At 44.8% G+C, this 27,500-nt stretch overlaps 1 protein-coding gene across 5 annotated transcripts in view; it reads left to right on the forward strand.

Annotated features, from left to right (window-relative positions):
- LOC140576730 (nuclear receptor coactivator 3-like) overlaps window positions 1–27,500 on the forward strand; it is a 105,544-nt gene that overhangs the window by 33,393 nt on the left and 44,651 nt on the right. For 3 of the 5 annotated variants that reach the window (XM_072696287.1, XM_072696286.1, XM_072696291.1), the window contains 3 exons: window positions 8,012–8,088; window positions 11,391–11,467; window positions 23,424–23,514. The gene's annotated coding sequence lies outside the window, so the exon portion shown is untranslated. Of the gene's footprint in view, window positions 1–8,011; window positions 8,089–9,411; window positions 9,514–11,390; window positions 11,468–23,081; window positions 23,126–23,423; window positions 23,515–27,500 lie in introns of those variants that run through there. The other 2 variants (XM_072696288.1, XM_072696290.1) reach the window with 2 other exon arrangements.

Below are 27,500 nucleotides of genomic sequence, written 5' to 3' on the forward strand. Positions count from 1 at the left end.
CGACTACTGGGCCCATCCAACATCGCTATAGTGGAGTTAGCACTGCCCGACTACTGGGCCCATCCAACATCGCTATCGTGGAGTTAGCACTGCCCGACTACTGGGCCCATCCAACATCGCTATCGTGGAGTTAGCACTGCCCGACTACTGGGCCCATCCTACATCGCTATCGTGGAGTTAGCACTGCCCGACTACTGGGCCCATCCAACATCGCTATAGTGGAGTTAGCACTGCCCGACTACTGGGCCCATCCAACATCGCTATCGTGGAGTTAGCACTGCCCGACTACTGGGCCCATCCTACATCGCTATCGTGGAGTTAGCACTGCCCGACTACTGGGCCCATCCTACATCGCTATCGTGGAGTTAGCACTGCCCGACTACTGGGCCCATCCTACATCGCTATAGTGGAGTTAGCACTGCCCGACTACTGGGCCCATCCTACATCGCTATAGTGGAGTTAGCACTGCCCGACTACTGGGCCCATCCAACATCGCTATAGTGGAGTTAGCACTGCCCGACTACTGGGCCCATCCAACATCGCTATCGTGGAGTTAGCACTGCCCGACTACTGGGCCCATCCTACATCGCTATCGTGGAGTTAGCACTGCCCGACTACTGGGCCCATCCTACATCGCTATAGTGGAGTTAGCACTGCCCGACTACTGGGCCCATCCAACATCGCTATCGTGGAGTTAGCACTGCCCGACTACTGGGCCCATCCAACATCGCTATCGTGGAGTTAGCACTGCCCGACTACTGGGCCCATCCAACATCGCTATCGTAGCGTTAACACTGCCCGACTACTGGGCCCATCCTACATCGCTATAGTGGAGTTAGCACTGCCCGACTACTGGGCCCATCCAACATCGCTATCGTGGAGTTAGCACTGCCCGACTACTGGGCCCATCCAACATCGCTATCGTAGCGTTAACACTGCCCGACTACTGGGCCCATCCTACATCGCTATAGTGGAGTTAGCACTGCCCGACTACTGGGCCCATCCAACATCGCTATCGTAGCGTTAACACTGCCCGACTACTGGGCCCATCCTACATCGCTATAGTGGAGTTAGCACTGCCCGACTACTGGGCCCATCCAACATCGCTATAGTGGAGTTAGCACTGCCCGACTACTGGGCCCATCCTACATCGCTATAGTGGAGTTAGCACTGCCCGACTACTGGGCCCATCCAACATCGCTATAGTGGAGTTAGCACTGCCCGACTACTGGGCCCATCCTACATCGCTATAGTGGAGTTAGCACTGCCCGACTACTGGGCCCATCCAACATCGCTATAGTGGAGTTAGCACTGCCCGACTACTGGGCCCATCCTACATCGCTATAGTGGAGTTAGCACTGCCCGACTACTGGGCCCATCCAACATCGCTATAGTGGAGTTAGCACTGCCCGACTACTGGGCCCATCCTACATCGCTATCGTGGAGTTAGCACTGCCCGACTACTGGGCCCATCCAACATCGCTATCGTAGCGTTAACACTGCCCGACTACTGGGCCCATCCTACATCGCTATAGTGGAGTTAGCACTGCCCGACTACTGGGCCCATCCTACATCGCTATAGTGGAGTTAGCACTGCCCGACTACTGGGCCCATCCAACATCGCTATTGTGGAGTTAGCACTGCCCGACTACTGGGCCCATCCAACATCGCTATTGTGGAGTTAGCACTGCCCGACTACTGGGCTTATCCAACATCGCCATGGCGGCGTCTTTTATACCAGGACCACAGCTAAAGCTATCTGTTAGCATAGTGCTAACTGCACTCGAGTCAGACCTCACTGAGTTAGTTAAACAGACTTGTTTAAGTCCAACATTATTTGGCATCCTGGTTTTGGCATCCATGGCCTTAGTAACCAAGTAGATCTGCAGTGGAAAAGAGGCCAGAGAGAGCGAGAAAAGGAGAGATAGTGAGAAAAGGAGGGAGAGAGAGCGAGAAAAGGAGAGATGGTGAGAAAAGGAGGGAGAGATGGTGAGAAAAGGAGGGAGAGATGGTGAGAAAAGGAGAGTGAGAGTGAGAAAAGGAGGGAGAGATGTTGAGAAAAGGAGGGAGAGACGGTGAGAAAAGGAGAGTGAGAAAAGGAGGGAGAGATGTTGAGAAAAGGAGGGAGAGACGGTGAGAAAAGGAGAGTGAGAAAAGGAGGGAGAGATGTTGAGAAAAGGAGGGAGAGACGGTGAGAAAAGGAGAGTGAGAAAAGGAGGGAGAGATGTTGAGAAAAGGAGGGAGAGATGGTGAGAAAAGGAGAGAGAGATGGTGAAAAAAGGAGAGAGAGAGAAGGAGGGGGAGAGAGTGAGAAAAGGAGGGAGAGAGAGCGAGAAAAGGAGGGAGAGTGAGAAAAGGAGGGAGAGATAGTGAGAAAAGGAGAGAGAGATAGTGAAAAAAGGAGGGAAGGAGAGCGAGAAAAGGAGGGAGAGATAGTGAGAAAAGGAGGGAGAGATAGTGAGAAAAGGAGGCAGAGAGAGCGAGAAAAGGAGAGAGAGATGGTGAGAAAAGGAGAGTGAGAAAAGGAGGCAGAGAGAGCGAGAAAAGGAGAGATAGTGAGAAAAGGAGGGAGAGATAGTGAGAAAAGGAGAGAGAGATAGTGAAAAAAGGAGGCAGAGAGAGCGAGAAAAGGAGAGATAGTGAGAAAAGGAGGCAGAGAGAGCGAGAAAAGGAGAGAGAGCGAGAAAAGGAGAGAGAGTGAGAAAAGGAGAAAGAGATGGTGAGAAAAGGAGAGTGAGAAAAGGAGGGAGAGATGTTGAGAAAAGGAGAGAGAGATGGTGGGAAAAGGAGAGAGAGAAAAGGAGGGAGAGATGGTGAGAAAAGGAGGGAGAGATGGTGAGAAAAGGAGGGAGAGAGAGCGAGAAAAGGAGAGATAGTGAGAAAAGGAGGGAGAGAAAAGGAGGGAGAGATGGTGAGAAAAGGAGAGAGAGATGGTGAGAAAAGGAGGGAGAGATAGTGAGAAAAGGAGAGATGGTGAGAAAAGGAGGGAGAGATAGTGAGAAAAGGAGAGATGGTGAGAAAAGGAGGGAGAGATAGTGAGAAAAGGAGAGATGGTGAGAAAAGGAGGGAGAGATAGTGAGAAAAGGAGAGATAGTGAGAAAAGGAGGGAGAGATAGTGAGAAAAGGAGAGAGAGATAGTGAGAAAAGGAGGGAGAGATAGTGAGAAAAGGAGAGATAGTGAGAAAAGGAGGGAGAGATAGTGAGAAAAGGAGGGAGAGATGGTGAGAAAAGGAGGGAGAGATAGTGAGAAAAGGAGAGATAGTGAGAAAAGGAGGGAGAGATGGTGAGAAAAGGAGGCAGAGAGTGAGAAAAGGAGAGATAGTGAGAAAAGGAGAGAGAGCGAGAAAAGGAGGGAGAGATAGTGAGAAAAGGAGAGAGAGAGAGCGAGAAAAGGAGGGAGAGAGAGAGAGAAAAGGAAGGAGAGGGAGCAAGAAAAATAAGGGAGAGAGAGCGAGAAAAGGAGGGAGAGAGAGAAATTTGGGGGAGAAAAAGAGGGAGGGATAGAAGACATGGGGAAAAGGAGAGAGAGTGGAGGAAGATGGTGAGAGAAAGAGTGATGAAAAGTGAGAGAGAGAGAGAGAGAGAGAGAGAGGAGGGGGAGATGTAGAAGAGAGAGAGAGAGAGAGAGGAGGGGGAGATGTAGAAGAGAGAGAGAGAGAGAGAGAGGAGGGGGAGATGTAGAAGAGAGAGAGAGAGAGAGAGAGAGAGGAGGGGGAGATGTAGAAGAGAGACAGAGAGATTGAGCGAGAGAGAGAGAGAGAGAGGAGGGGGAGATGTAGAAGAGAGAGAGAGAGAGAGAGAGGAGGGGGAGATGTAGAAGAGAGAGAGAGAGAGAGAGAGAGAGGAGGGGGAGATGTAGAAGAGAGACAGAGAGATTGAGCGAGAGAGAGAGAGAGAGGAGGGGGAGATGTAGAAGAGAGAGAGAGAGAGCGAGAGAGAGAGAGAGAGAGAGAGAGAGGAGGGGGAGATGTAGAAGAGAGAGAGAGAGAGAGAGAGAGAGAGAGAGAGAGAGAGAGGAGGGGGAGATGTAGAAGAGAGAGAGAGAGAGAGAGAGAGAGAGAGAGAGAGGAGGGGGAGATGTAGAAGAGAGAGAGAGAGATTGAGCGAGAGAGAGAGAGAGAGGAGGGGGAGATGTAGAAGAGAGAGAGAGAGAGAGAGAGAGAGAGAGAGGAGGGGGAGATGTAGAAGAGAGAGAGAGAGAGAGAGAGAGGAGGGGGAGATGTAGAAGAGAGAGAGAGAGAGACAGAGAGAGAGAGAGAGAGAGAGAGGAGGGGGAGATGTAGAAGAGAGACAGAGAGATTGAGCGAGAGAGAGAGAGAGAGAGGAGGGGGAGATGTAGAAGAGAGAGAGAGAGAGGAGGGGGAGATGTAGAAGAGAGAGAGAGAGAGAGAGAGAGAGAGAGGAGGGGGAGATGTAGAAGAGAGACAGAGAGATTGAGCGAGAGAGAGAGAGAGAGGAGGGGGAGATGTAGAAGAGAGAGAGAGAGAGCGAGAGAGAGAGAGAGAGAGGAGGGGGAGATGTAGAAGAGAGAGAGAGAGAGAGAGAGAGAGAGAGAGAGAGGAGGGGGAGATGTAGAAGAGAGACAGAGATTGAGCGAGAGAGAGAGAGAGAGAGGAGGGGGAGATGTAGAAGAGAGAGAGAGAGAGAGAGAGAGAGAGGAGGGGGAGATGTAGAAGAGAGAGAGAGAGATTGAGCGAGAGAGAGAGAGAGAGGAGGGGGAGATGTAGAAGAGAGAGAGAGAGAGAGAGAGAGAGAGAGGAGGGGGAGATGTAGAAGAGAGAGAGAGAGAGAGAGAGAGGAGGGGGAGATGTAGAAGAGAGAGAGAGAGAGACAGAGAGAGAGAGAGAGAGAGAGAGAGGAGGGGGAGATGTAGAAGAGAGACAGAGAGATTGAGCGAGAGAGAGAGAGAGAGAGGAGGGGGAGATGTAGAAGAGAGAGAGAGAGAGAGAGAGAGAGAGAGAGAGAGAGGAGGGGGAGATGTAGAAGAGAGAGAGAGAGAGACAGAGAGAGAGAGAGAGAGAGAGAGAGGAGGGGGAGATGTAGAAGAGAGACAGAGAGATTGAGCGAGAGAGAGAGAGAGAGAGGAGGGGGAGATGTAGAAGAGAGAGAGAGAGAGAGAGAGAGAGAGAGAGAGAGGAGGGGGAGATGTAGAAGAGAGAGAGAGAGAGACAGAGAGATTGAGATTGAGCGAGAGAGAGAGAGAGAGAGAGAGAGTTTGTTGCCATGCAGTTTTCTGTGCTGTGTGTCTTTTGTGTGCAGGGATGATGGATGACGGGCAGGGAGTAAATGTGATTTGGATGCTCCAAGTGTGTGTGTGTGTGTGTGTGTGTGTGTGTGTGTGTGTGTGTGTTTGCTGTGAATGCTCATGTGGTTTTGAGAGTGTGTCTGTTCCTCTATGACTGTGAATGTGATCTGAATACTTCACCAATGTGTGTGTGTGTGTGTGTGTGTGTGTGTGTGTGTCTCACCACTGTGTCCACCACCAGTGAATATTCTCATCTCTCTCTCTCTCTCTCTCTCTCTCTCGCTCTCATATTAGCCTCGTCTTTATTTAGTAGTGTAAAGTCTGAAACACAGTGCGGCCAAAAGTATTCAGACGCCCTTTCTAATGAGTGCAATGAGCTTCTTTAATATGCACCTACTGTTGACATGGGGCCTAAGGTCACCAGGGCCACCAAGGCCGTTGAGCTGGAGTGGCAGACCTGGTCATCCAACATCAGTACCAGTTCCTGACCTCACGAATGCTCTTGTGAACGGCAGAATGCAGTCAGATCCTCACAGCAATGTTCCCAAGCCTTCCCAGATAAGAAGAAGCTGTTGCTGCAACAAAGGAGGAGGACAAACGTCCTGTTAAGACGCTGCGATTTCTAAAGGAATCCGGATTTTCGGAGGAGTATTTGTTTTAGCCCAAAGTGGTTTTGGGATTGAGGTACAGCACAGTTTAGCCATTAACCAATCAGAACCACGCTGGAGTTCAGTGAGCTCTTCAGAACCTCCCATCCTTCACTAATGTGTGTAAGAAAGGCTGACTGCATAGCTAGGGACTTGATATTATACACCCGTGACAATGAGACAGAATGCAGCACCTGAATTCAGTGATTGAGAGATGTGTCCCAATACTTTTGTCCATATAATGCAGCTTAGCTTGTGGCCTTGCTGTGTTAGTTTCGGGGCTAACCCATTAGCTTGTGGCTAGGCTAGGAACAACATAATGCTCTGGACTTTGTGAGTTTGAAATACTGAAGTTCTTTACTTTCATAATATTGAATACTGTAATAAACTGAAAATAGAAGCCTGAGCCTAGCATGCTAACATAAGGCAAGGTTTCAGGCACTGCGAAGTATTTTGTGAATCGGCGCTAGGCTCGCTGACTGAGCCTGGATATTCAGAGGCTTGGTGGGTTTTGGCCTCGGGTGAATTCAGTGATTAAGAGAGGTGTCCAAATACTTTTTTTTTTTTTTTTTGAACAGTGTACTCTCTGTATCCCTTAAAATGAAATGATTAATGTTCTAGATCCATTTCTGAATGTTATAAGTGGAGCCGGGAGGGGAAGAGCGGCGCTTCGGCTCTGACTGACTGTGGAGATGCAGGATAACGGGAATGATTAGAGGAATCGAGGCGATGAAAAAGATTATTAATAGATTCATCGAAAAAATATGGGCTACAGGGACACTCACTGTAGGCTGTGTGTTGCTCTGTGTGTATGTGTGTGTGTGTGTGTGTGTGTGTGTGTGTGCGAAATGAACTCATTGCTCTCTCTTCTCTTTGTGTGTGTGTGTGTGTGTGTGTGTGTGTGTGTGTGTGTTCTCATCTGATCTGTTGGACATTTCTTAGATACAGGCTTAAAATAGAGCTGATTTCTCCCTCCCGCTCCCTCTCTCTTTCTTTCTCTGTCACTCTTCCCTTTCTCTCTCTCTCTCTCTCTCTCTCTCTCTCTCTCTCTCTCTCTCTCTCTCTCTATCTCTTACTCTCTGTCTTGCTCTCTCTATCACTCTCACTCTCTCTGGTTTTCTCTCTCTCTCTCTCCCGCTCTCGCGCTCTCGTTCACTTTCTGTCTCTCGCCCTTGCTTTCTCTCGGCCTGCCCGGCGTCTCTGAACCGCAAACAGCAAACCGGCCGTAAAAAAGGTTGTGAGCAGCTGTGAAGACCACTCTGCTAAAAGCAGGCCGAGTTAAATCTCTCCATTCTGATAGTTTTGCCAGCGCGGATATCCCAAGAGTCGCCTCCCGGAGGTCTTAAAAGGGTGCTAGCGTGGGTAACCTGGGGACTGATTAACAGCTTAAGAGTCTGGTCTTAGTTTTGAGGTTAAAAGTGGCTCAGTTACGGCTGCTATCCAATAGGAAAGCGGTAACTAATATATATATATATATAATTACATTTAATTTATTTCATTTTTCTTTATTTTATTTTAATTAATTAATTCATTATTTATTTATTTAATTTTTTTTTTTATTTTATTCATGATTTTTTATTATTATTTTTTTTAATTTTATTATATTATTTATTCTATTGTCTAATGCTTAAATATGTGCTTTTTTATTTAATATTGTTTAATGCCTTTTACATAGTTATTCATGTCTGTGTATGTTATGTTTAGCACTTTGAAATGCTACTGTTTATGAAAGGTGCTATTCAAATAAACCTGCCTGTTATATTATTTTATATAAAATTATATAAGATGATATATCAGTGTATCAGTGGCTTAAAATTGACTTAAAATTAATTAAAATTAAAACTATCATCTAACACCATTTTTTCTGGAACAAAATATGGTCAAAAAATGAATTAATTATGACCCGTATGGCTACTAATATTATTATTATTATTCTTTTTTATGCTTAATTTTTTTTATGGTATGTAGACTTTGTTTTATTTTATTTCTGTTTTATTTATTTATATTTAATCTTTATTTATATTCTTAATCTGTGTCTGAATAAAAAAAAAAAAGTAGTTATGGGTACCGGGCCTAGATCCAGTCCTAATCCTTTGTTTTTACCACTGTGTTTTAACAGAGCGCCCTCTGGAGTCCTCAAGGCACCATTGTTGGACACCGTTGACCGCCTGCAGCAGTGAGGAGCGTTCTCAGAAGGTAACAGAGCAGCTTATAGTCCAATGTAACGTCTTAGACTACACTATATGGACAAACGTATTGGGACACCTGCTCGTTCAATGTTTCTTCTGGAATCAAGGGCATTAAAAAAGTTGATCCAGTTTTTTGGAGTAACTTTCTCTACTGTCCAGCGACTAAGACTTTCTACTAGATTTTGGAGGAGCATTGCTGTGAGGATTTGATTGCATTCAGCAACAGGAGCCTTTAGCACCAACCCACCTCGTCATCCCAACTCATCCCAAAAGTACTGGATGGAGCACCATCATCCATCCATCATTTCAGAGAACACAGCTCTTCCACTGCTCCACAGCTCAATGCTGGGAGGCTTCCTACCCCTCTACTATCCCACGCCTGGTGTTAGGCAGCATGGTGCTGATAGGTCCATGTTTGTTGATCCGCTTCAGGGAGTCCTAATCTATTGGCAGTACTTCTCTACAGGCACTAGACAAGCTGTGTGTGTATGTGTGTATTTGCACATCTGTGTCAGCAATGGGTGCAACTTAAAGTAGCTGAAAAATGCATTTATTATATGGGGTGTCCACAAGTATTTGGACATGTGTGTTTTTCAGTGTCGTTTTCAAATGGTTTTAGAGCTGCAGTCACTCTCCAGCAGAATCAGGCCGAGTTGAGCCCATTCACAGTGAGGTGTGTATGTGTGTGTGTGTGTATGTGTGTCTGTGTTAAAATAACAGATTAGCACAGAGCTAGAGAGAGTGCCAGCCGTGACTGTGGAGAGCAGGCGTGTATTGATTGACCCTGTTAGTGTAATTAGGTTCCCTCGCTCTCGCGCTCTCTCTTTCGCTCTCTCTTTCGCTCTCTCTCTCTCTCTCCGCCACCTCCACTGCCAGCGCAGAGGTAGAAACCATCCGCGACCCTCCAGTCCTGTAATTACATTATAAATAGTTTGAGCAGAGTGTTTGGAAACTGTGTCTTTTTCCGAAGGAGGGATGTAATTTTACCGCTTTTCCCCTCCTTTCATTTTTCAATCGTTATTTAACGGCCCAAATTACAGTCTCTCTTCCCCTTTCCCTCCCTCTCGCTCCCCACCCCACCCTCCCTTTCGCTCTTACGCTTCTCCATGCCCCACTATCTTCCCCTGCGCTTCTGTTCCTCCACTCTGCGGTTCTTGAAGCAGGCTAAGATTAGACTGTTACGAGAGCATGCCGGCCTTCTCCTGATAGCTCAATTAGGACTGGAATAATTCCCATAATTCAGAGTAGAGAGTAAATGAGAATGAGACTCACATGAAGGCCTCGCTTCATCCAAACTCCAGGCTCCAGCAGATGGCGCTGCACTAGGAGGAAGGGGCTACGAACACCTGCAGAAGGGGAATCGTAGATTGAGAAGAGGAGGTACAGTGCAGGCGATGTGCAGGCGATGCCTCAGCTAGGGCTGGGCGATATGGTAAAAAAAAAAATACAATCACGATATTTTTACGACTTTTTTAAAACGATATTTATTACGATTTATCAGACTACAAACATCAGTATTAACAGATTCTTATAAACTACTATTCAGATCCTCTCCTGTACTGAATACAGTGATTTATACTCTATAACATCTGCTGCTCTTCATCTACTGAACCCTTCAGTCTAATTACACTGTTAGTAATGAAACCTGCAGCTGATCAGTGTTTATTAACACTAACAGTCTCCTCCATATGCTTAGAAAAGCTAATTATCATCACGTTAACAAAATGTATCACAATACGATAAAATATCGTCATATTGCCCAGCTCTAGCCTCAGCAGTTATGGTGGTTTTGCTGTTTAGCAAGTTTGAGGAGGAACTGTTGAGGTTGGTCTTACCCTTAACGAACTTTTGCGCCCGCCATGTCCGCCATCCAGTGAATAAGCAGTAACTATTTTATTTATTTATTTTATTTGATTAGTTTTTTATGCTTAGTTTGTTATGGTATGACTGTTAAAAACAGTGTTTTTGTTTTATTTTAGTTTTATTTATTTATATTTAAGCATTATTTATATTCTAATTCTATGTCTGAACTCTGGCGGTCCGTCGTCTACAACAGCGCCCAGAAACTTTTGCCCAGTGTAGCTAATTTCAGGGTTTCTGAATGGAGCTGGAGCCAGAACCGACTGACCACATGTAGCAGTTCTAACGTGGTAATGAGGAAAAGTTTGCTTGTTATTTTTAGAAACCTAAAAAAACTAAAAAGTAAAAAAATAATAATAAAATTCAAATTTTTACTCGTTTTCTCACCAATTTGGGAGAGTATTCCCTCCCTCCCCATCACGTGCAATGCCCCCGACACTAGTGAGGACGAGACCTACACACGCCCCCCAAGCCACTCCTCTTTTTTGACCGCCGCCGATGTGACGTCACCAGGCAACCAACCAACCAATGCGCCTGGAGGGAAGCTGACGCACCGGCTAGCAGGTGCCAGTGACGGCCAGCAGCCCACTAGTGTGATGTGGGGGGGATAGCGCCATCTACCCACCCTAGAGAGAGCAATGCCAATTATGCTCTCTCTGGGCCCCGGCTGCTGATGGCTAGCAGCGTGATCGGGATCCGAACCAGCGATTCTCTGATCACAGTGACAGCGCCGTAGTCCACTGGACCACCCAAACCACTCGGCTTTAAATATTGATGTCAATGACTGCAGTGATTAATCGCAGCAGCTCTATTTGATACGAAACAATAAGAAATTTCAAGAGTTCGATTTTTTTTAACAGCTTAGAGGTTGGTCTTACCCTTAACGAACTTTTGCCCATTTACGTCCGCCATCCAGTGAAAAAGCAGTAGCTATTATTTTTATTTTATTCGATTTTTTTTATGCTTACATTTCTGATGGTATGACTTTGTTTAAAATATTATTTTGTTTTTTATTTTTATTTATTTATATTTAAGCATTATTTATATTCTAAATCTGTGTCTGAATATTCTTAATAATTAAAAGTTCATTTCATCATTATTTTATTTTATTTTAGCATTTTAAACATGTTGCTTAGAGGCTGGTTCTACCTTAGAGATTAAATGTTGCTCAGTTAAAGGTTCTTTAGCGTTCTTTAATGCTGAAATTGATCTTAATGTCTGGGTGTTTTTCTGTTTATGTAAAGCACTTTGAATTGCCGCTGTTTATGGAAGGTCCTGCTTTATTATTTATAATATTATATGATATATCAGTATATCAGTGGTTTAATATGACCCTAATATCATTTATTACTATTTTGTCTGGAATAATATATAATAAAAAAAAGTAGTTATGGGTGACGGGCCTAGATCCAGTCCTAATCCTTTGTTTTTACCGCTGTGTTTTAACAGAGCGCCCTCTGGAGTCCTCAAGGCACCATCGTTGGCCATTATTGCCTGCCTGCAGCAGTGAGGAGCGTTCTCAGAAGGTAACAGAGCAGCTTATAGTCTAATGTAATGTCATAAACTACACTATGTGGACAAAAGTGTTGGGAGTGGTGGAATCAGGTGGTTCGTGTGAAAACAGTGGGTACCGCCTGTTAGAAATCCGGCATGCAGGAGGCAGCTGCAGGAGTCAGGAGACTAAGTTGGAGTTTCACGTTCATTCACGTGCAGAAGATCAGACACGGGCACAGCTTAGTCGAGTCTGACCCAGTCCAGTCCATTCCAATTCAGTCTGATCCAATCCAGTCTGATTAGGGATATTTCAGGAGGACCTTATGTACATTAGGGACTGTGGGAGGGGAAAGGGTGATGAAGAAGAGAGGTTTAAAGAGGGGAAGGAGGGGGATGAAGGTGAGGGAAAACTTGGAGTATCAGTGTTGGGGTGGGGGGGGTAATGGTCATCACACATGGCAGTCAAACAGACAAAGAAGGAGGGTGAGCACTTCAGGCCGGCAGGCGAAGGAGTCTGGGGTAAGGAGTAAGATGACCATTTGCTAACTTTCGATGGTGCTGTTTATACCCCTCTAGCCCACGCCTGGCAGTAGGCAGTAGCAATAGTAGTCCTATTCTATTGGCGGTACTTCTCTACAGGGACTTGACAAGCTGTGCATTTGCACATCTGTGTCAGCAGCGGGTGCAAATTCAAGTAGATGGACACACAAGGGGTGTCCACAAACATTTGGCCAGTCTTTTTGCAAAACATAAGCATACATCTAACAGAGGCACAGAAGTGATACTGTGTGTGTGTGTGTGTGTGTGTGTGTGTGTGTGTGTGTGTGTGTGTTGTACAACGCGGCTGCCTCTCCTCGCTCTCCTCCTGCTCAGGTTTGCTTTGCTGGTTTCTCTGGGTGTGTTTAGCACACAGCGCTCCGTTCCCTCATACACACACTTCAGCTCTGTGAGGCGACTCTGGGTTACAGGGCCTAATTTAGTCACTCCTGTTTCCAGTGCATTACTTCCCTCACTCACACTTAGGGACACACACACACACACATACACATACACACACATACAGTATCGGTTCTATACAGCCAAAAGCCAAAAAGCCTCAGTGCCTCTGTTAGATGTATGCTTATACTTTGCAAAACGAAACTGTCCAAATGTTTGTGGACACCCCTTGTGTGTCCAATTTGTGTGTTCATCTACTTGAATTTGCACCTGTTGCTGACACAGATGTGCAAATGCACAGCTTGTCAAGTCCCTGTAAAGAAATACCGCCAATAGAATAGGACTCTCTGGAAAACAAACGTGAGCCTATTGGCACCATGCTGCCTAATGCCAGGCGTGGGCTGGCATACAATCAAATTCTCACAGCAATGCTTCTCCTCCAAAATTTAGTAGAAAGCCTTCTTCTTTCCTGGACAGTAGAGACAGTTCCTCCAACAAAAGCAGAAAGATCAACTCTTTTTCTCTTTGATTTCAGAAGAAACAAATGAATAAGCAGGTGTCCCAATACTTTTGTCCGCTGCTCGTGGTTAGTGAAACGTGACAGAGTGGACTGAGCTGTCGCTGGACATTTTCACTTTCGCATGGGCCCGAGTCGCAGCACATCCTGTTTACCTTTTGCCTCGGCCTCAGAATGGCGTGTTTGGGCTGTGGCGAGGCTGAGGAGTGAAGCGTCCGTGCGTGGTGAGGAGGAAGAGCGGACCTGGCTGTTGGCCAACCTCCTGTCTGCCCCTCAACACAAAACAACAGGAAGTCATACTGGACAATCTATTTCCTGTTGCTGTCCAGCCACAGTGCACATGGCGTGCAGTGGAGTGTGATTAAAAAAGCTCTGTGTGTGTGTGTGAGAGAGAGAGAGCGAGAGAGTGTGTGTATGTGTGTATGTGTGTGTGTGTGTGTGTGTGTGTGTGTGTTAAAGGGCAACTCCACCAATTTTGTTCAGTTTCTGGGTTCGGTGTGAAATTCGATCGGAGCTGTTTTGGTGGCACGAGGGTGACCCACACAGAATTAAGCAGGTGGTTTTAATGTAATGGCTGATTTGGCACATTATTTATATATATATATATATATATATATATTATTGCCTGTTTATTGTGGTAGTAACTTCAGGCTCCTGCAGATGGCGCTGCACAAGGACGATTGTGCTATAAATATCTGTGGGGTGAGTGACGGGACTCATAGATTGAGAGGAGGAGGTGCAGTGCAGTGAGGGTCTCGTTGGATGTGAGGAAAATGGGTCACAAAGCAGATGAAGTTAACTATTGGCTGCAGGTGTCTGGAAGCTTACGGTCATACGGGTCTACCAGCAGTGGCAGAGATCCCAGCCTACAGGAACACCTGCAGATTCAGCTACTTCCCGAACGCAGCCAATCACTCCTTTTAGCCCATCATCTATGAGTCCCGTCACTCACCCCACAGGTATTTATAGCCCCATCAGCCTTGTGCAGCGCCATCTACAGGTGCCTGTACAAGTCGTCCCTCCCTGCACGCACCCACTCCCCTTGTCGTATTGATTAGTGTGTTGGACAGTGTTGTTGATGTGGCGTCTCTGACATGTATGTCCAGAGCATCTGGGGCCGACCGCAGCATCCCTGACACGCACATCTGTCAGTCATATCGGATGCATATCGGTGTTCCTCAGGGGAGCTGCCTCGTGCTTTAGTGCGGAGCCAGCCCAGCCCTCAGATGAACCCTTAGACTACTTCAGCTCTTACTGTAATTCTACTGTACTCGGTCCGAATCTGTACATTACTTGCGAATGCTGTAAATGTGCTTCTCTCTCTCTCGCTCTCTCGCTGTCTCGCTCTCTGGCTGTTTTATTAGTCTCGGCGGTGTGCTGCGGTGAGCGAGCGGCCAGGTGCCAGATTGTGGCCTGGCTGCTATTTGCATTTCTGTGTAACTGCTGGATTTTTCGGAGGGGTAAAGCTGGAAGTCACAGAGAGTTCACTCACAGTGTGTGTGTGTGTGTGTGTGTGTGTGTGTGCGAGTTCAGATAGTAAAAGGCAGGAAGAGTTGTAAGCTGAGGGAGAAAGAGAAAGAGAGAGAGAGAGAGGGAGGTGGGGAGAGAGACATATGGGCAGAGTTTAAAGTGGAAAGTGCTGTGCAGAAGTCCTCATTTGAATTTTCCATTCCGCCTTAAAGGATGCAGGCGCTTGTGGAGGTGCCGGACTGTAACTGCTAGCAGCATTTTAAGGTGGAATGGAAAATTCCAATAAGAAGCAGGTGAATCATAAGCTGCCTGCAGCCTGAGAGAGGTACTGCTGCTGCCTGTGTGAGATTAGACCGGTCCAATAACGTGGAAGTGGAACTAAAGAGGGAGGGTGGCGTTTTTGCTGTGTGGCTGGTTCTAGAGTTACAGGTAGATTGTAGGTTCTTCAGAGGACGGATCTGACTCTCCATCAGCTGTGTTACCATTAAACGCTGATGTTAATGGTAGTGGAGTCGACATTTTCCACTGTTTTGTGCCTTAATTCCATCCTCAAGCTGGATACCACACGTCTAAAAACGTAAAAAAAAAAATTAAATTTGTTTTTTTTTTTTATATTATAATAATTGATATTATATAATAATGTTATAATTGATTATAATTGGTATTATAATTATTAAAGATGTATTGAAACATTTCCTCATTAATGGAGCAAATCCTGTGTCCTGTTGTCCTGAAGAATGACGAAACCAAAAAATTCGGCTTCCTGTATTAAAACTATTGTAATTTCAACTGGCTCAACAGCTGCAGGATGGTTGCACAGTTTCTAGGATGTTACTATGTGGCTGCTATGGTATCCCAGGTGGTTGCCATGTTGTTGCTAGGTGGTTGCTAGGATATTGCTGAAAGTGGTTGTGAGGTGGCTGCTACAATGTTGCCAAGTGGTTGCTGTGGTGATGCTAGGAGGTTGCTATGGTTTTGCTATTAGGCTGCTAATTGCTTTCCAATTGGTGACTTCCATGTGGTTGTTATGGTGTTGCTAAGTGTTTGCTAGGTGGTTTTGCTATGGTTTTGCTAGGTGGTTGCTAAGGGCATCCAGGTGATTCTATGTTGTTGCTAAGTGGTTGCTAAGCACATTTAGGTGGTTCTATGTTGTTTCTAGATGGTTGATGAGTGGCCCCTATGATGTTATTAAGTGGTGGCTAATTGATTGCTATAGTGTTCTAAGTAATTGCTAAGGATTTGCAGGTGGTTGCTATGGTGTTGCTAAATGGTTGTTAAGATGTTGCTAAGTGGTTGATCTGGACTTCCAGGTTAAATGGTTGCTAATTGGTTGCTATGGTGGTTCCAAAATGACTGCTAAGGACTTCTAGGTGGTTGCTGCGGTGTTGCTAGGCAGTTGCTATGGTATTGCTTTGCAGTGTGCTACCACAATTCATTCCAGAGACCAGCTTTTTTTTGCTTTGAAAAACCTAGAAAGCAGCGCCTACGGTGGTCCTACAGTGGTCTGGTACTACTGATGAATGGTCTATGTAATTGTACATCCATTCTGTAACCGTACACCTACAAGTTGCACCCATATGGAAGGTGTTTCTGATAAAGTGGCCAATGAGGCATATATAAATATTGCATGCATTGTTTCCATTATTTCGTCCTTTGCCTGCGCCCAGTGATCACTGCTTAAGCTCACATTCAGCACAGGCAGCAGCACTCCAATCACACTCCTCCTGCTGTCTGAGAGGAAAGCAGTGGCACACCATCACCTTTCCACAGTGTGTGCACACACACACACATATAGGCGCACACACACACACACACATATAGGCGCACACACACACATCTTATTCCCAGCAGCATCACTGCCTCTCTTTGTCTCCATTACTCTGTGCTTTCTAAAGCTGTGGCTGCACACACACACACACACACACAGTGTCACTCACTCTGCTTGGCTGCCGCTAGTACCCCACACTGCTGCTCCAAAAATAACCCCAGCTGCACTCTCTACATCCTCTGCTCACTCAGAATGCGCGAGTGCAGCTTTATCAGCCTTTTCTTACTCTGAAGCTTATCTGAGGGGGAATCTGTTCAGGGTTTTCTTCTATAAATAAATCCTTTTATTGTAGTTTGTGTTTTTTGGGTGTGGGTGGGGTCGTTAGAGCGCCGGTGTATGGGTTAGTATGTCGGCCGCTTCGCTTTCTCAAGCAGCCACACGGATTCCCACTTAAAGCAGCCCTTAAAGCAGCGTTATGTGAGAATTGGTATTTTTTGCAGCTGGGCTGGACTTTTACACCACTGCAGTAAATACAAATCACGCCTTAAGCGCCCACCCTTGTGGACAGATGTACATGCATGCATTTCTGGACAAGCTGAGATCTGAGCTCCAGAAGCTTGATCTTAAGGTAGGCTACAGGATTCTCAGGGTATCAAACATCTGCAGCATGACTTATTATGACGGTGTCCACAAACATTTGGACACATTTCGAATGAGTGTTACGTGTGTTTGATGAGGGGCTGCCTAGAACGTTTGCGCAGTGCTATAGCGCTACATCTCCAGCAGCAGAGCACACATCTGCAGCATGCACATCTGCACAGCTCAGCTCTTTTTAGGGCGTACATTTGCTGGAGTTCGGCGTCACGTTGGTGCAGGGCTCTTATTTTATGAGCGCTCACATCGACAAAGTGTCAGCAAGTGTGTATTTCAGGAGGCTTTGCTCAGAGCTGCCATTGAAAATGCAATAAAGCCACAGTCCTGATTTCTCCTCCTGGCCTGTAGTTAGTTCAGACACAAAGGGGCAGGAGTTGGGCTGTTTTATATTCAGTAGTGCCGCACCGATATTGATACCCATACTGGCACCTCATCAAACACACGTAACAATCATTCAAAAAGTGCAAAGTGTCCGAATGTTTGTGGACACCCGTCATAATAGGTGCATTCAGCTACTTTAAGTTGCACCTACTGATAATACAGATGTGCATGCTGCAGATGTGTGCCCTCCTGCTGGAGATGTAACGCTATAGCACTGCGCCAACGCTCTAGGCAGCTCCTCATCAAACACACGTAACACTCATTCAAAAAGTGCAAAGTGTCCAAATGTTTGTGGACACCCGTCATAATAAGTGCATTCAGCTACTTTAAGCTGCACCTATTGCTGATACAGATATGCATGCTGCAGATGTGTGCCCTGCTACTGGAGATGTAGCGCTACAGCACTGCGCCAACGTACTGGCACCTCCACACAGTATCGGTATCGGCTTTAGAGTGCAGTTTGGTTGAGTTTAGCCGGATTATGCTTCACTTCCAGCAGGAGCTCTGAAACTTGTCAAATGTGCAGATTCTCAACCAGCCAGTGCTGTTCTTTCAAGCTTATTAGATCAAAAGTACAACCTATAAAAAGTGGAACTCTAAATTTTGGGATTTAGAGCCGCCTATCCAGTATTTAAGTGGTGGGATCGGTATCAGGACGCGATATCAACAGATACTTAAAAATCTGGTATCGTATCAGAAAGGAAAAAGTGGTATCGGTGCATCCCTTATTTTTAGTTCATGGACGAGATGAAATGCTTCTTTTGTCACAGCCGTATCGTAAATCCTCCGTTTTTGTTTTTTTTTTACTTTACCCGTTTTTCCCCTCTCTTGTCCCAATTAATCGAAAGCACATAAGTGAAAAAGGAGCTGTGTTGGTTTGTGAGGGCCCATATATCACCCAAACTAGAGCACTCCTGACAGGCATCATCTGGTACCAATCTCGGAGTGCAAGGAACGGTCAGGAGGCTGCTTCAAAAAACACACACACACACACACACACACACACACACACACATGCATTTACACATACATTTACACACAGACACACTCGCGACACCCCGCGAAAGCCTGATCCCAATCATGACAGGCTGCTCTTGATAAAGGCCCTTGCTTTCCTTTGCTATGGCAACTAGCTCCCTCACCCGAGGCCCGAGACCCGCCGAGCCTTTGCGCGTCCTGCTGTTCAAGCCTTGAAGCCAGCGTGGTGAGTCTGGTGCAGAGTCACAGAATAAATACTTCATCGGATTTGAAACAGGCGTCATTGAAGTTTACTCACTGAAAATTAGCAGTGCCTGAAACCGTGCTTTATGTTAGCATGCTAGGCTAATGCCCCAAAACTAACACACGAGCCACAAGCTAAGCTTTATTAAATGGACAAAAGTATTGGGACACACCTCTTAATCCTTGAATTCAGGGGTTTCATTCAGTCCCGTTGCCACAGGTGTGTAAAATCAAGCCCCTAGCCCTGCAGTCTGCCTTTCTTACACACATCAGTGAAAGAATGGTCGGTTCTGAAGAGCTCACTGAACTCCAGCGTGGTTCTGTATGTAATAGGAGATACCGCTGCACCAACAACAACAACTACAAGTCAGCTGGTGAAATTTTATAATATCCTCCCTCCTAGATCTTCCTCCATCAGCTGTGAGTGGTGTTATTATTGAACAGTGGAAGAGTTTAGGGGGAACAGCTCACAGAGAGCAGCTCAGTGTCCACCGAGTGTCTGTCAGACCACGTAAAGCTACAGAGCGGGGTCAGGGCCGAGGGCTGAGCTCAGAGTGCAGAAAAGCCTCCAACTGACTCAGTAACTGCAGCAGAGCTCCAGACCTGCTGCTGCTGGTAGAGCTTAGAGCTTAAAGGGGACCATCAATGCCTATGGGTTTAACAGTGGTTCTCAAAGTGGTCCAGACAGATTTTTGCTCTAAATTGGCTTGGAGGGGTCCCACGGGTCGGGTTTGAGGACAACTGCTACGAACAAAGTGCTGAAAACCCTTTAACCTTTTGCTCAACTTTTCACACCCAACAGTGGCATCTCGTCGAGCCCGGGTATCGAACCCACAACCCTGTCATCAAATGCCAGGAGCTCTATCCACTGAGCCATCACTGCTCCTATACATACAGGCTCAGCTTAGACTTAGCTTCACCAGCGCCGTTAGCATTATCAGCATTGTCTGACATTAGCACTGTCTAACAGACTTGCTTGTGTGGTCCAGACCCTTGTTCAGCTTGGTCCAGGTCAATTAGCAGGTCTCAAAGGTGCCTCTGACCACAGGCAGGACCAAAAGTATTGGAGTTTCGTCCAGCCAAAATAGGTGGTCTCAGTCCAGATCGGATTGAACCATGGTTGGGTTGGTTTGCAGTGTGAAGACACAGCCCACCTGGGTGATGAGGACAGGACGCAGGTATATCATATTAGCTAAGCTAACCACAGCTGCCCTTCACCTCAGATACGTTCATAGTTGTTGAATGGTGCTAATGTTGCTAGCGTTCAGCTAACATGTTTTTTGTTAGCCTCGTAGCTCCGGCACAGAGCTGCAGAATCAAACTTCAGTCACTAAGGGCTGGTTTCCCAGACGGGGATTAGGCCTAAGCATGGATTATATTTACCTTTCAATGGAGAATCTCCATTCATAATTCACAGTATTCCAAAACTAAGCCTTAATCCCGGTCTGGGAAGCTGTCCCAACAGTGACTCGTTTAGGATAGGGTGGAAAAAATGTGTTGAAATGAGATTTTTCACTTTTTGTGTTTTTTATATTATTATTATTATTATTATTTTTGAGTGCAGTTAAGAGTTCAGGCCTGCGTCTGACACAACCCACATTTCCCCCTTTGCTGTGTTTATCTCCATTTCCTGGCCCTCCATCCTTCCTGGTTCAAGTCCAGGACACGGCCTTCACCCTTCACCCGCCTTCAGGTCACACAGTGTGTGTCCCTCTCGCACCTCTGCCTCATGCATGTATGTGTTGTTGCTTTGCTTTTCCAATAGCGGAAACCCGTTTTAGAGAAAAGCAGGGACGGGCTCGGCTGGTTGGAGCTGCTTAGCGTGAGCACGGCGTGTTTTGGCTCGCTGGCGGTGCACTCGCGAGGTGAGAGCGTCTGCTCTGTAGAAACCCAGCAGGAAATGAGGAAATGACCGGCTCTTCAGTTCCTGATATTGTTTTTTTTTATTTTTCTCCCCTTATCTTTCAGACGTTGTCCTCTAAAGTTCAAAAGTTTAGACTTCTCGTTCTAACAGGAAGTTAAGTTGTTATTTTCTTTTATTAATTTCTATTTTCTATTATATTTTTATACTATATTATATTTTTTATATTCATTTATTGAGCGTACTACAGGCTTTTCCAAACAAGGGTTTCTATAGTCACTGTATGTCCAAATGTTTGTGGACACCCCTTGTAATTAATGCATTCAGCTACTTTACGCTACACCCATTGCTGACACACTGATGTGCAAACGCTCACACACACACACACACACACACACACACACACACACACACACACACACAGCTTGTCGAGACAATAGAATAGGACTCTCTGAAGCAGATAAACTCGAACACCTTATCATCCTGACCTTTCTAACTCTCCGGTCGCTGAATTCAATCAAATCCTCACAGTAGAGCTGGGCAATATGACGATATTTTGTCTTACTGTGATCAATTTTATTATCCAAGCATATGGAGGAGACTGTTAGTGCTTAATAAACACTGATCAGCTGCAGGTTTCATTACTAACAGTGTAATTAGACTGGGTTCATTAGATGAAGAGCAGCAGATGTTATAGAGTATAAATCACTGTATTCAGTACGGGAGAGGATCTGAATAGTAGTTTATAATAATCTGCCGTTGCTGGTGTTTTTTCACGATACATGTCTGTAATGACATGTATCGTAATAAATATTGTGTATTTTAAATATCGTGATATAGTATTTTTACCATATCGCCCAGCCCTATCCTCACAGCAGTGCTCCAGAATCTGGTAGAAAGCAGGATAAGTATCTTTTTAAAGCCCTTGGAAGGAGCAGGTGTCCCAATACTTTTGTCCATATGTTGTACAATCATATAGAAGTGTTTTTCCTTGTTGAATGGAGGAGCAGTTGAATTTTTGGAGGTGCCATGGTTCAATCTAGAACCATTATCTTTCCAAAGGAACCTTAGAAGAACCCTTTTTTTTCTGTAATTGATGTCTGTAGCGTTTTCCAGTAAAGGCAATGGTTCTGTATAAACCAGTGGCAACCCAGTGTCTGGTTAGATGGTTTACAGAACCATACTTCACAAAAATTGATCCACTCTGATTACAAGGCAAAGAACCCTTAATCAGCACTGTACAGCAATCGGCCATAACTTTAAAACCACTGGCAGCTGAAGTGAACACCATTGATGAACTGCTGGTTCCAGTGGCTCCTGTCTAGGGGGGGTCCTGTCTACTTATCAGGCAGGTCTTGTTGGGTGTTCCCGGTAAGTTAGATGGACATCCTGGGAACCCGGCAGCAGGGTCATAGATGCTTATGAAGGCCCCACCTCACAGCTTATACCACAGGACGCTCTCACAGGTCCTGGGGAGTCCATGACTTGACGATTTGGAGCTATTCTGGCGACGCAAGGGGGACCTACACACTATTTGGTAGGGTAGCGATGGAGATATGTGAGTGTGAAGAACCTTTGAATTGGTAGCACCTGTATTTGTAAGAACCCACTAGATGTAGGAAGCCTACGTCCCTTCCATTAGCCGAGTGCTGCTAAATGGTCCAGGCCTCAGTTGTGACGGACAGCCTGCAGAGAGACGTTTGAAGCGTTGCAGACCGGCGGAGAAGTCATGATTATGTTCCTCTGACTGCATAAAGGATTAGTTTGGAAACTTCTGGCCCCTGTTTTTAATGGAGTGTATACACTACAGCGCCGGAGCTGCTGCTCTGGGGTTTTTCGCACACACACACATGCTTCCTGCCGTGGCTCCTGGCCATCGGCGAATTCCTCTTCGGGTCCGGAGGGTAATGAAAAGCATTGGGCCGCGTGAGGCCTCCCTCTGCTCGCTGCACTAACACGGCCCACGGTTCAGCGGTAAGGCTGCAGGGACGGTTCACCGAGAGGCCTTTGCGAGGGAAGCTGTTTTGGGCCAGAGGTCATCTGCTGGGCACAATTCGTGTGTACAGAACCCATCGCTCGGACGTGAGGAAGGTGATTTTGGGAATTCTGTCAATCGGTGCTGGATTTCTTTGGGTCTTTGCATTATCGATGGTCTCAGGGGTGATGCTGCATATCTCCTGCTGATGGAAGGAGGTCACTTAGAGACTATATGCAATGTTGGCTCTTGATTATTTCTCACTCAAGGCTTGCCGCTCAAGGCCTGCCGGCGGACCCTAGATTATTTAAGGGGTTACTAGGGCCGGTTCAGAAGGTTGGTACCCCTCTACCAAACGTTAACATACTAACACATTTTCTAATAACAGTGGAGTAACTGTCTCTACTGTCCAGGGAAGGCCTTTGGGGCATAGCTGTAAGGTCTTCATGGTATCAAGCGACATCATCATCATCATCATCATCATCATCCCCAACTCCCCAACTCATCACATTCAAAAGTGCTGGATGGAGCACCACCATCCATCATTCCAGAGAACACAGTTCCTCCACTGCTCCACAGCTCCTCAATGCTGGGGGGCTTTACACCCCTCTACTAGCCCACGCCTGGCATTAGGCAGCATGGTGCCTATAGGGTCATGAGGTTTATCTGCTCCAGAGGGTCCTATTCTATTGGCAGTACTTCTCTAGAGGGACATGTGTGGACATGTGCGCATCTGTGTCAGCAGTGGGTGCCACTGAAAGTAGCTGGGTGCAATTGTTAAAAAAGGGTGTCCATAAATATGTGGACGTGTAGAAAATGGTATGTATGTGTTGCGCTATGACTCTTTTGATTCTTTCCAGAAATGAACAGGAGGTAGCAGATTGGGCGCGGTGTGTTTTCAGGGCGAGTGTGTGAGCTCATCGAATCAGCAGCACTTTATTAATAAGGCGAACAAAAGCGTCTCTCCTCCCGCCTCCTATCCATCATTAAGATGTTAATTCTGTTTCCTGTGCCGTCATTAAGATGTTGATTAATACCATTGGCTGTTCAGCTGTAATATGATAATAATGAACATCCAGTGTCAAACAGAAGTGCTTATTATCTCTCCCCCCCCCTTCCTCTCTCCCCCTCTCTGTCTCTGTCTCTCTCTCTCTGTCTCTGTCTCTCTCTCTCTGTCTCTCTCTCTGTCTCTCTCTCTCTCTCAGCTGAACACAGGTCGTGTGTGTGAGTGTGAGTGTGTGTGGCGTTCTGCTGTGGAGGAATCGGAGCACCTTTTCTCCTCCTCTCTGACACAAGGTGGGCTTTTTCTCTTCTAGTGCAGCAGTTGGCACGGCAACGGGCAGACAGAGCAGCAGCCCAAACCCCCTGCCTTTGGTCTGCGGGGAGTTTCAGTACAGTAGCATCTGGCAGGGCTCGGCAGTGTGACGGTTATTGTGATACGTGACATTACAGGCATGGATGCCGTACTTAACCAGTACTGACCAGTACTGACCAGCATCATTAGTCCTAGTTAACCCTTTACACCCAAAGGACCTGCTCATGGTCACATATTACTTTCCTAAAAGTCACTGAATAATTAGTCTTTACTGATTACTGAAATCTGATTCATAGTTTTCTGAATATTAGACATAGTAATAATAATTAGTCGTAGCTGGACAATGATTAATTACTGAATAATTAGAATAATTAGTAGTATTTTAATACCATTTGATTTCCAGTAATCAGTAGTTGCTGAATAGCAGTGACATTACAATAATAAGGTGGTAATAATAGTATAATAATCAGTGAATAATAATCAGTGATTAATGGATGATTAGTCATTACTGAATAATTTACTGTTACTAAATTAATTAATAATTAATAAGTAGTTACTGAATAAGTAGAGAGTTGCCACAGAGGATTAGTTTAATTCTAATCCTAATAAATTCCAGTTCCTGTTTACTTATACTGCTACTGCTATTAATAATAATAATAATAATAATAATAATAACATTCACCCTCTTTATATTATTATTATTATTATTATTATTATTATTAAAAATTACTACTACTACTACAAATAATAATAATTCCTCTTATTATTATTCATATTATTATTGTTGTTATTCTTATTGTTAGCAAAAACAAAATATTACTACTAATTATAAGTTCTTCTCTTGTTATTATTATTATTCATATTACTGTTGTTAATAATAATAATAATCATCATCATCATCACAATACAAATCACATGAGAAACAATTATGATGATGATGATTATTAATAATAATAACAATAATAATCATAATAACAACAGCAATAATAATTCCTTTTATTATTCATATTATTGTTGTTATTCTTATTATTAGCAATAACAAAATATGACTACTAATAATACGTTCTTCTCCTGTTGTTATTATTCATATTACTGTTGTTGCTGTTAATAATAATTTAAATAATAATAATAATAACCACACAAGAAATAACTATTATTATTATTATTATTTATATGACTGTTGTTGTTAATAATAATAATCATCATAACAATACAAATAACAATCACATGAGGAACAGTTATGATGATGATGATTATTATTAATAATAACAATAATAATCATAATAACAACAACAATAATAATTCCTCTTATTATTCATAGTATTGTTGTTGCTGTTAATAATAACAATAATAATAACTTGAATGAAAACACAAGAAGGGAATTATGAAGAATTATTATTATTATTATTCATATGATTATTTTAATAATAATCAGCAGCAGCAGCATAACAATATGAATAATAATCACACAAGAAGATTGAATTTATTATTTAAATTATTATTATTATCATTATTGTTGTTGTTGATGATGATGATAATGATAATATTACTACTACTACTACTACTACTAATAATAATAATAATAAATAATGCTGGTAGGACATATAATGATTAATAAGTGATGCTCACACAGTACTGGGCTCCCTCAGTGGACAGTAAGGTGCTGCAGGTGACTGGGGGGTTGTTTGCATGTGTCCTTCAGTGAAAGGTTCTCTCGTAGGTGTTGTGTTTTTGTGTTAGAGGCAGGAGATGCGAGAGGAACCCGAGAAAATGAGGTCACAGGGACAGGAAAAGGTGCTCGGACCCCCACCCTTCTCTTCTCCCCCACCAGAGCGAGTGTGACAGAGAGAGAGCGAGGGGGAGGTAGCGGTGAGAGAGTGAGAGGGAGAGAGAGAGAGACAGGAGCAGAAAACAAATTATTCTCTCCTGTTCAGCCTGCCACCGAGCGCCGAGAGGAGCATTAATCTTTCTCCTCGTCTGCTGGGATGGAGGGATGTGGTGGACGTGCGATGGGGGCGGGGAGGCGTAGCGCTGCGTGGTGCCACAGTCAGGTTGATGCCAGGTTTTCTTCTGCAGAAGCAGAAGCTGTGGCAGCCTTGTTGTTTTTTGCCAAGTGTGTTAGCAAAGACCCCAACTGCTGATAGACTATATGTCCAAATGTTTGCGGACACCCCTTCTAATGAATGCATTCAGCTGCTGTAGGTTGCATGCATTGCTGACACAGATGTGCAAATGCACACACACAGCTCGTTTAGCCTAGTCTCTGTAGAGAAGTACTGCAAATAGAATAGGACTCTCTGGAGCAAATCAACAAACATGAGCCTATCGGCACCATGCTGCCTAATGCCAGGCGTGGGCTATAGAGGGGTATAAAGCCCCCCAGCATTGAGGAGCTGTGGAGCAGTGGAAGAGCTGTGTTCTCTGGAATGATGGATGGGGGTCAAACTTTACATTTTTAGAATTACGTTTCTATTAATTTCATTTTATAAATGATGATTAAAGACGTTTCTTCTTTCAATTTTTTTTACGTGACTGTGTGTGTGTGTGTGTGTGTGTGTGTGTGTGTGTATGTGTGTGTGTGTATGTATGTGAGAAGTGCAGCAGCTTGTATTCAGCAGTGAAGGGTTGGTGAATCTCTGTTGTCTCCAGAGGCGGTTGTGTGTGTTTAGTAAACAGAGGTCAGGACGCTGCCCAGCCGTCGGAGCGGCGTCAGTATTGACTGACCCAATGGTGTGTAGCTAACGCCTGTTGCTTGGCTGAGCACATACACACACACACACACACACACACACACATATACTCAACCTCCCACACATGTACTCAAAATAAAGAAGATGCCAACAAGAGCAGACAGGAGACCCAAACAGGCGTGCCTGTGTGTGTGTGTGTGTGTGTGTGTGTGTGTGTGTGTGTGTGTATATGTATGTGTATGTGTGCGTATGTGTGCGTATGTGTGTGTGTGTGCAGTCTCAAGTATCTGAGAAACGTAAAGGTGTTTCACAGGTACAGTGACCCTTCTGTGAACTCTCTCTCGCTCTCTCTCTCTCTCTCGGTTTACTCTTTCCTTTTTAACCTTTATTTTATTTCTCTCTCGCTCTCTCTCTCTCTCTCTCTCTTTTATTAGAAACTCTTACTCTCTCTTACACTCTGTAGACAGTAGGCTGTGGTGTAATGGTAAATTGGATTATCAGAGGCTTTTCTGGAGTCTTTAACACGCCTCCGTTTTCACTGAGGAGGATCATCCCGAGCCCAGTGTACCTTTACCTGTTAGACTGTACAGACCGGAGTGGTGTACAGACTGGAGTGGTGTACAGACTGGAGTGGTGTACAGACTGGAGTGGTGTAAAGACCGCAGTGGTGTACAGACTGGAGTGGTGTTACTGTAAAATCGGGGTGTTTTACACAGGAAGATGAACCTTACAGATGGTCTGAAATGTTACAGTTCAGCAGATAAAGTAGAATAATCACCATCAATCTAAGCTATACCAGCAATAAAGCACCTCCTAGTAGATACTGAATCATTCATAGTAGAGCATAAATCATTTATCACAGTTACTGAATCATTTATAGCAGTTACTGAATCACTTTACAGTAGATACAGAATCATTTGTAATACACTGGGGGAATGAAAAAGGAAGAGAAACCATGGGAAAGGGAAATGATTCTGTTTCGAATCATTAATTGAACAATTTGAATCATTTGTAGTAGATACTGAATCATTAATAGAACATACTGAATCATTGATATAATATTCTGAGTCCTTTGTAGTAGATACAGAATCATTAATAAAACATACTGAATCATGTGTAGTAGATACTGAATCATTAATAGAACATACTGAATCATTTGTAGTAGATACTGAATCATTAATAGAACATACTGAATCATTTGTAGTAGATACTAATTCATCAATATAACATGCAGAATCATTTTGTAGTAGAGATTGAATCATTAATAGAACATACTG

The sequence above is a fragment of the Salminus brasiliensis genome, chromosome 14 (genome assembly GCF_030463535.1).
Source record: "Salminus brasiliensis chromosome 14, fSalBra1.hap2, whole genome shotgun sequence".
In the NCBI taxonomy this organism is placed as follows: Eukaryota; Metazoa; Chordata; class Actinopteri; order Characiformes; family Bryconidae; genus Salminus; species Salminus brasiliensis.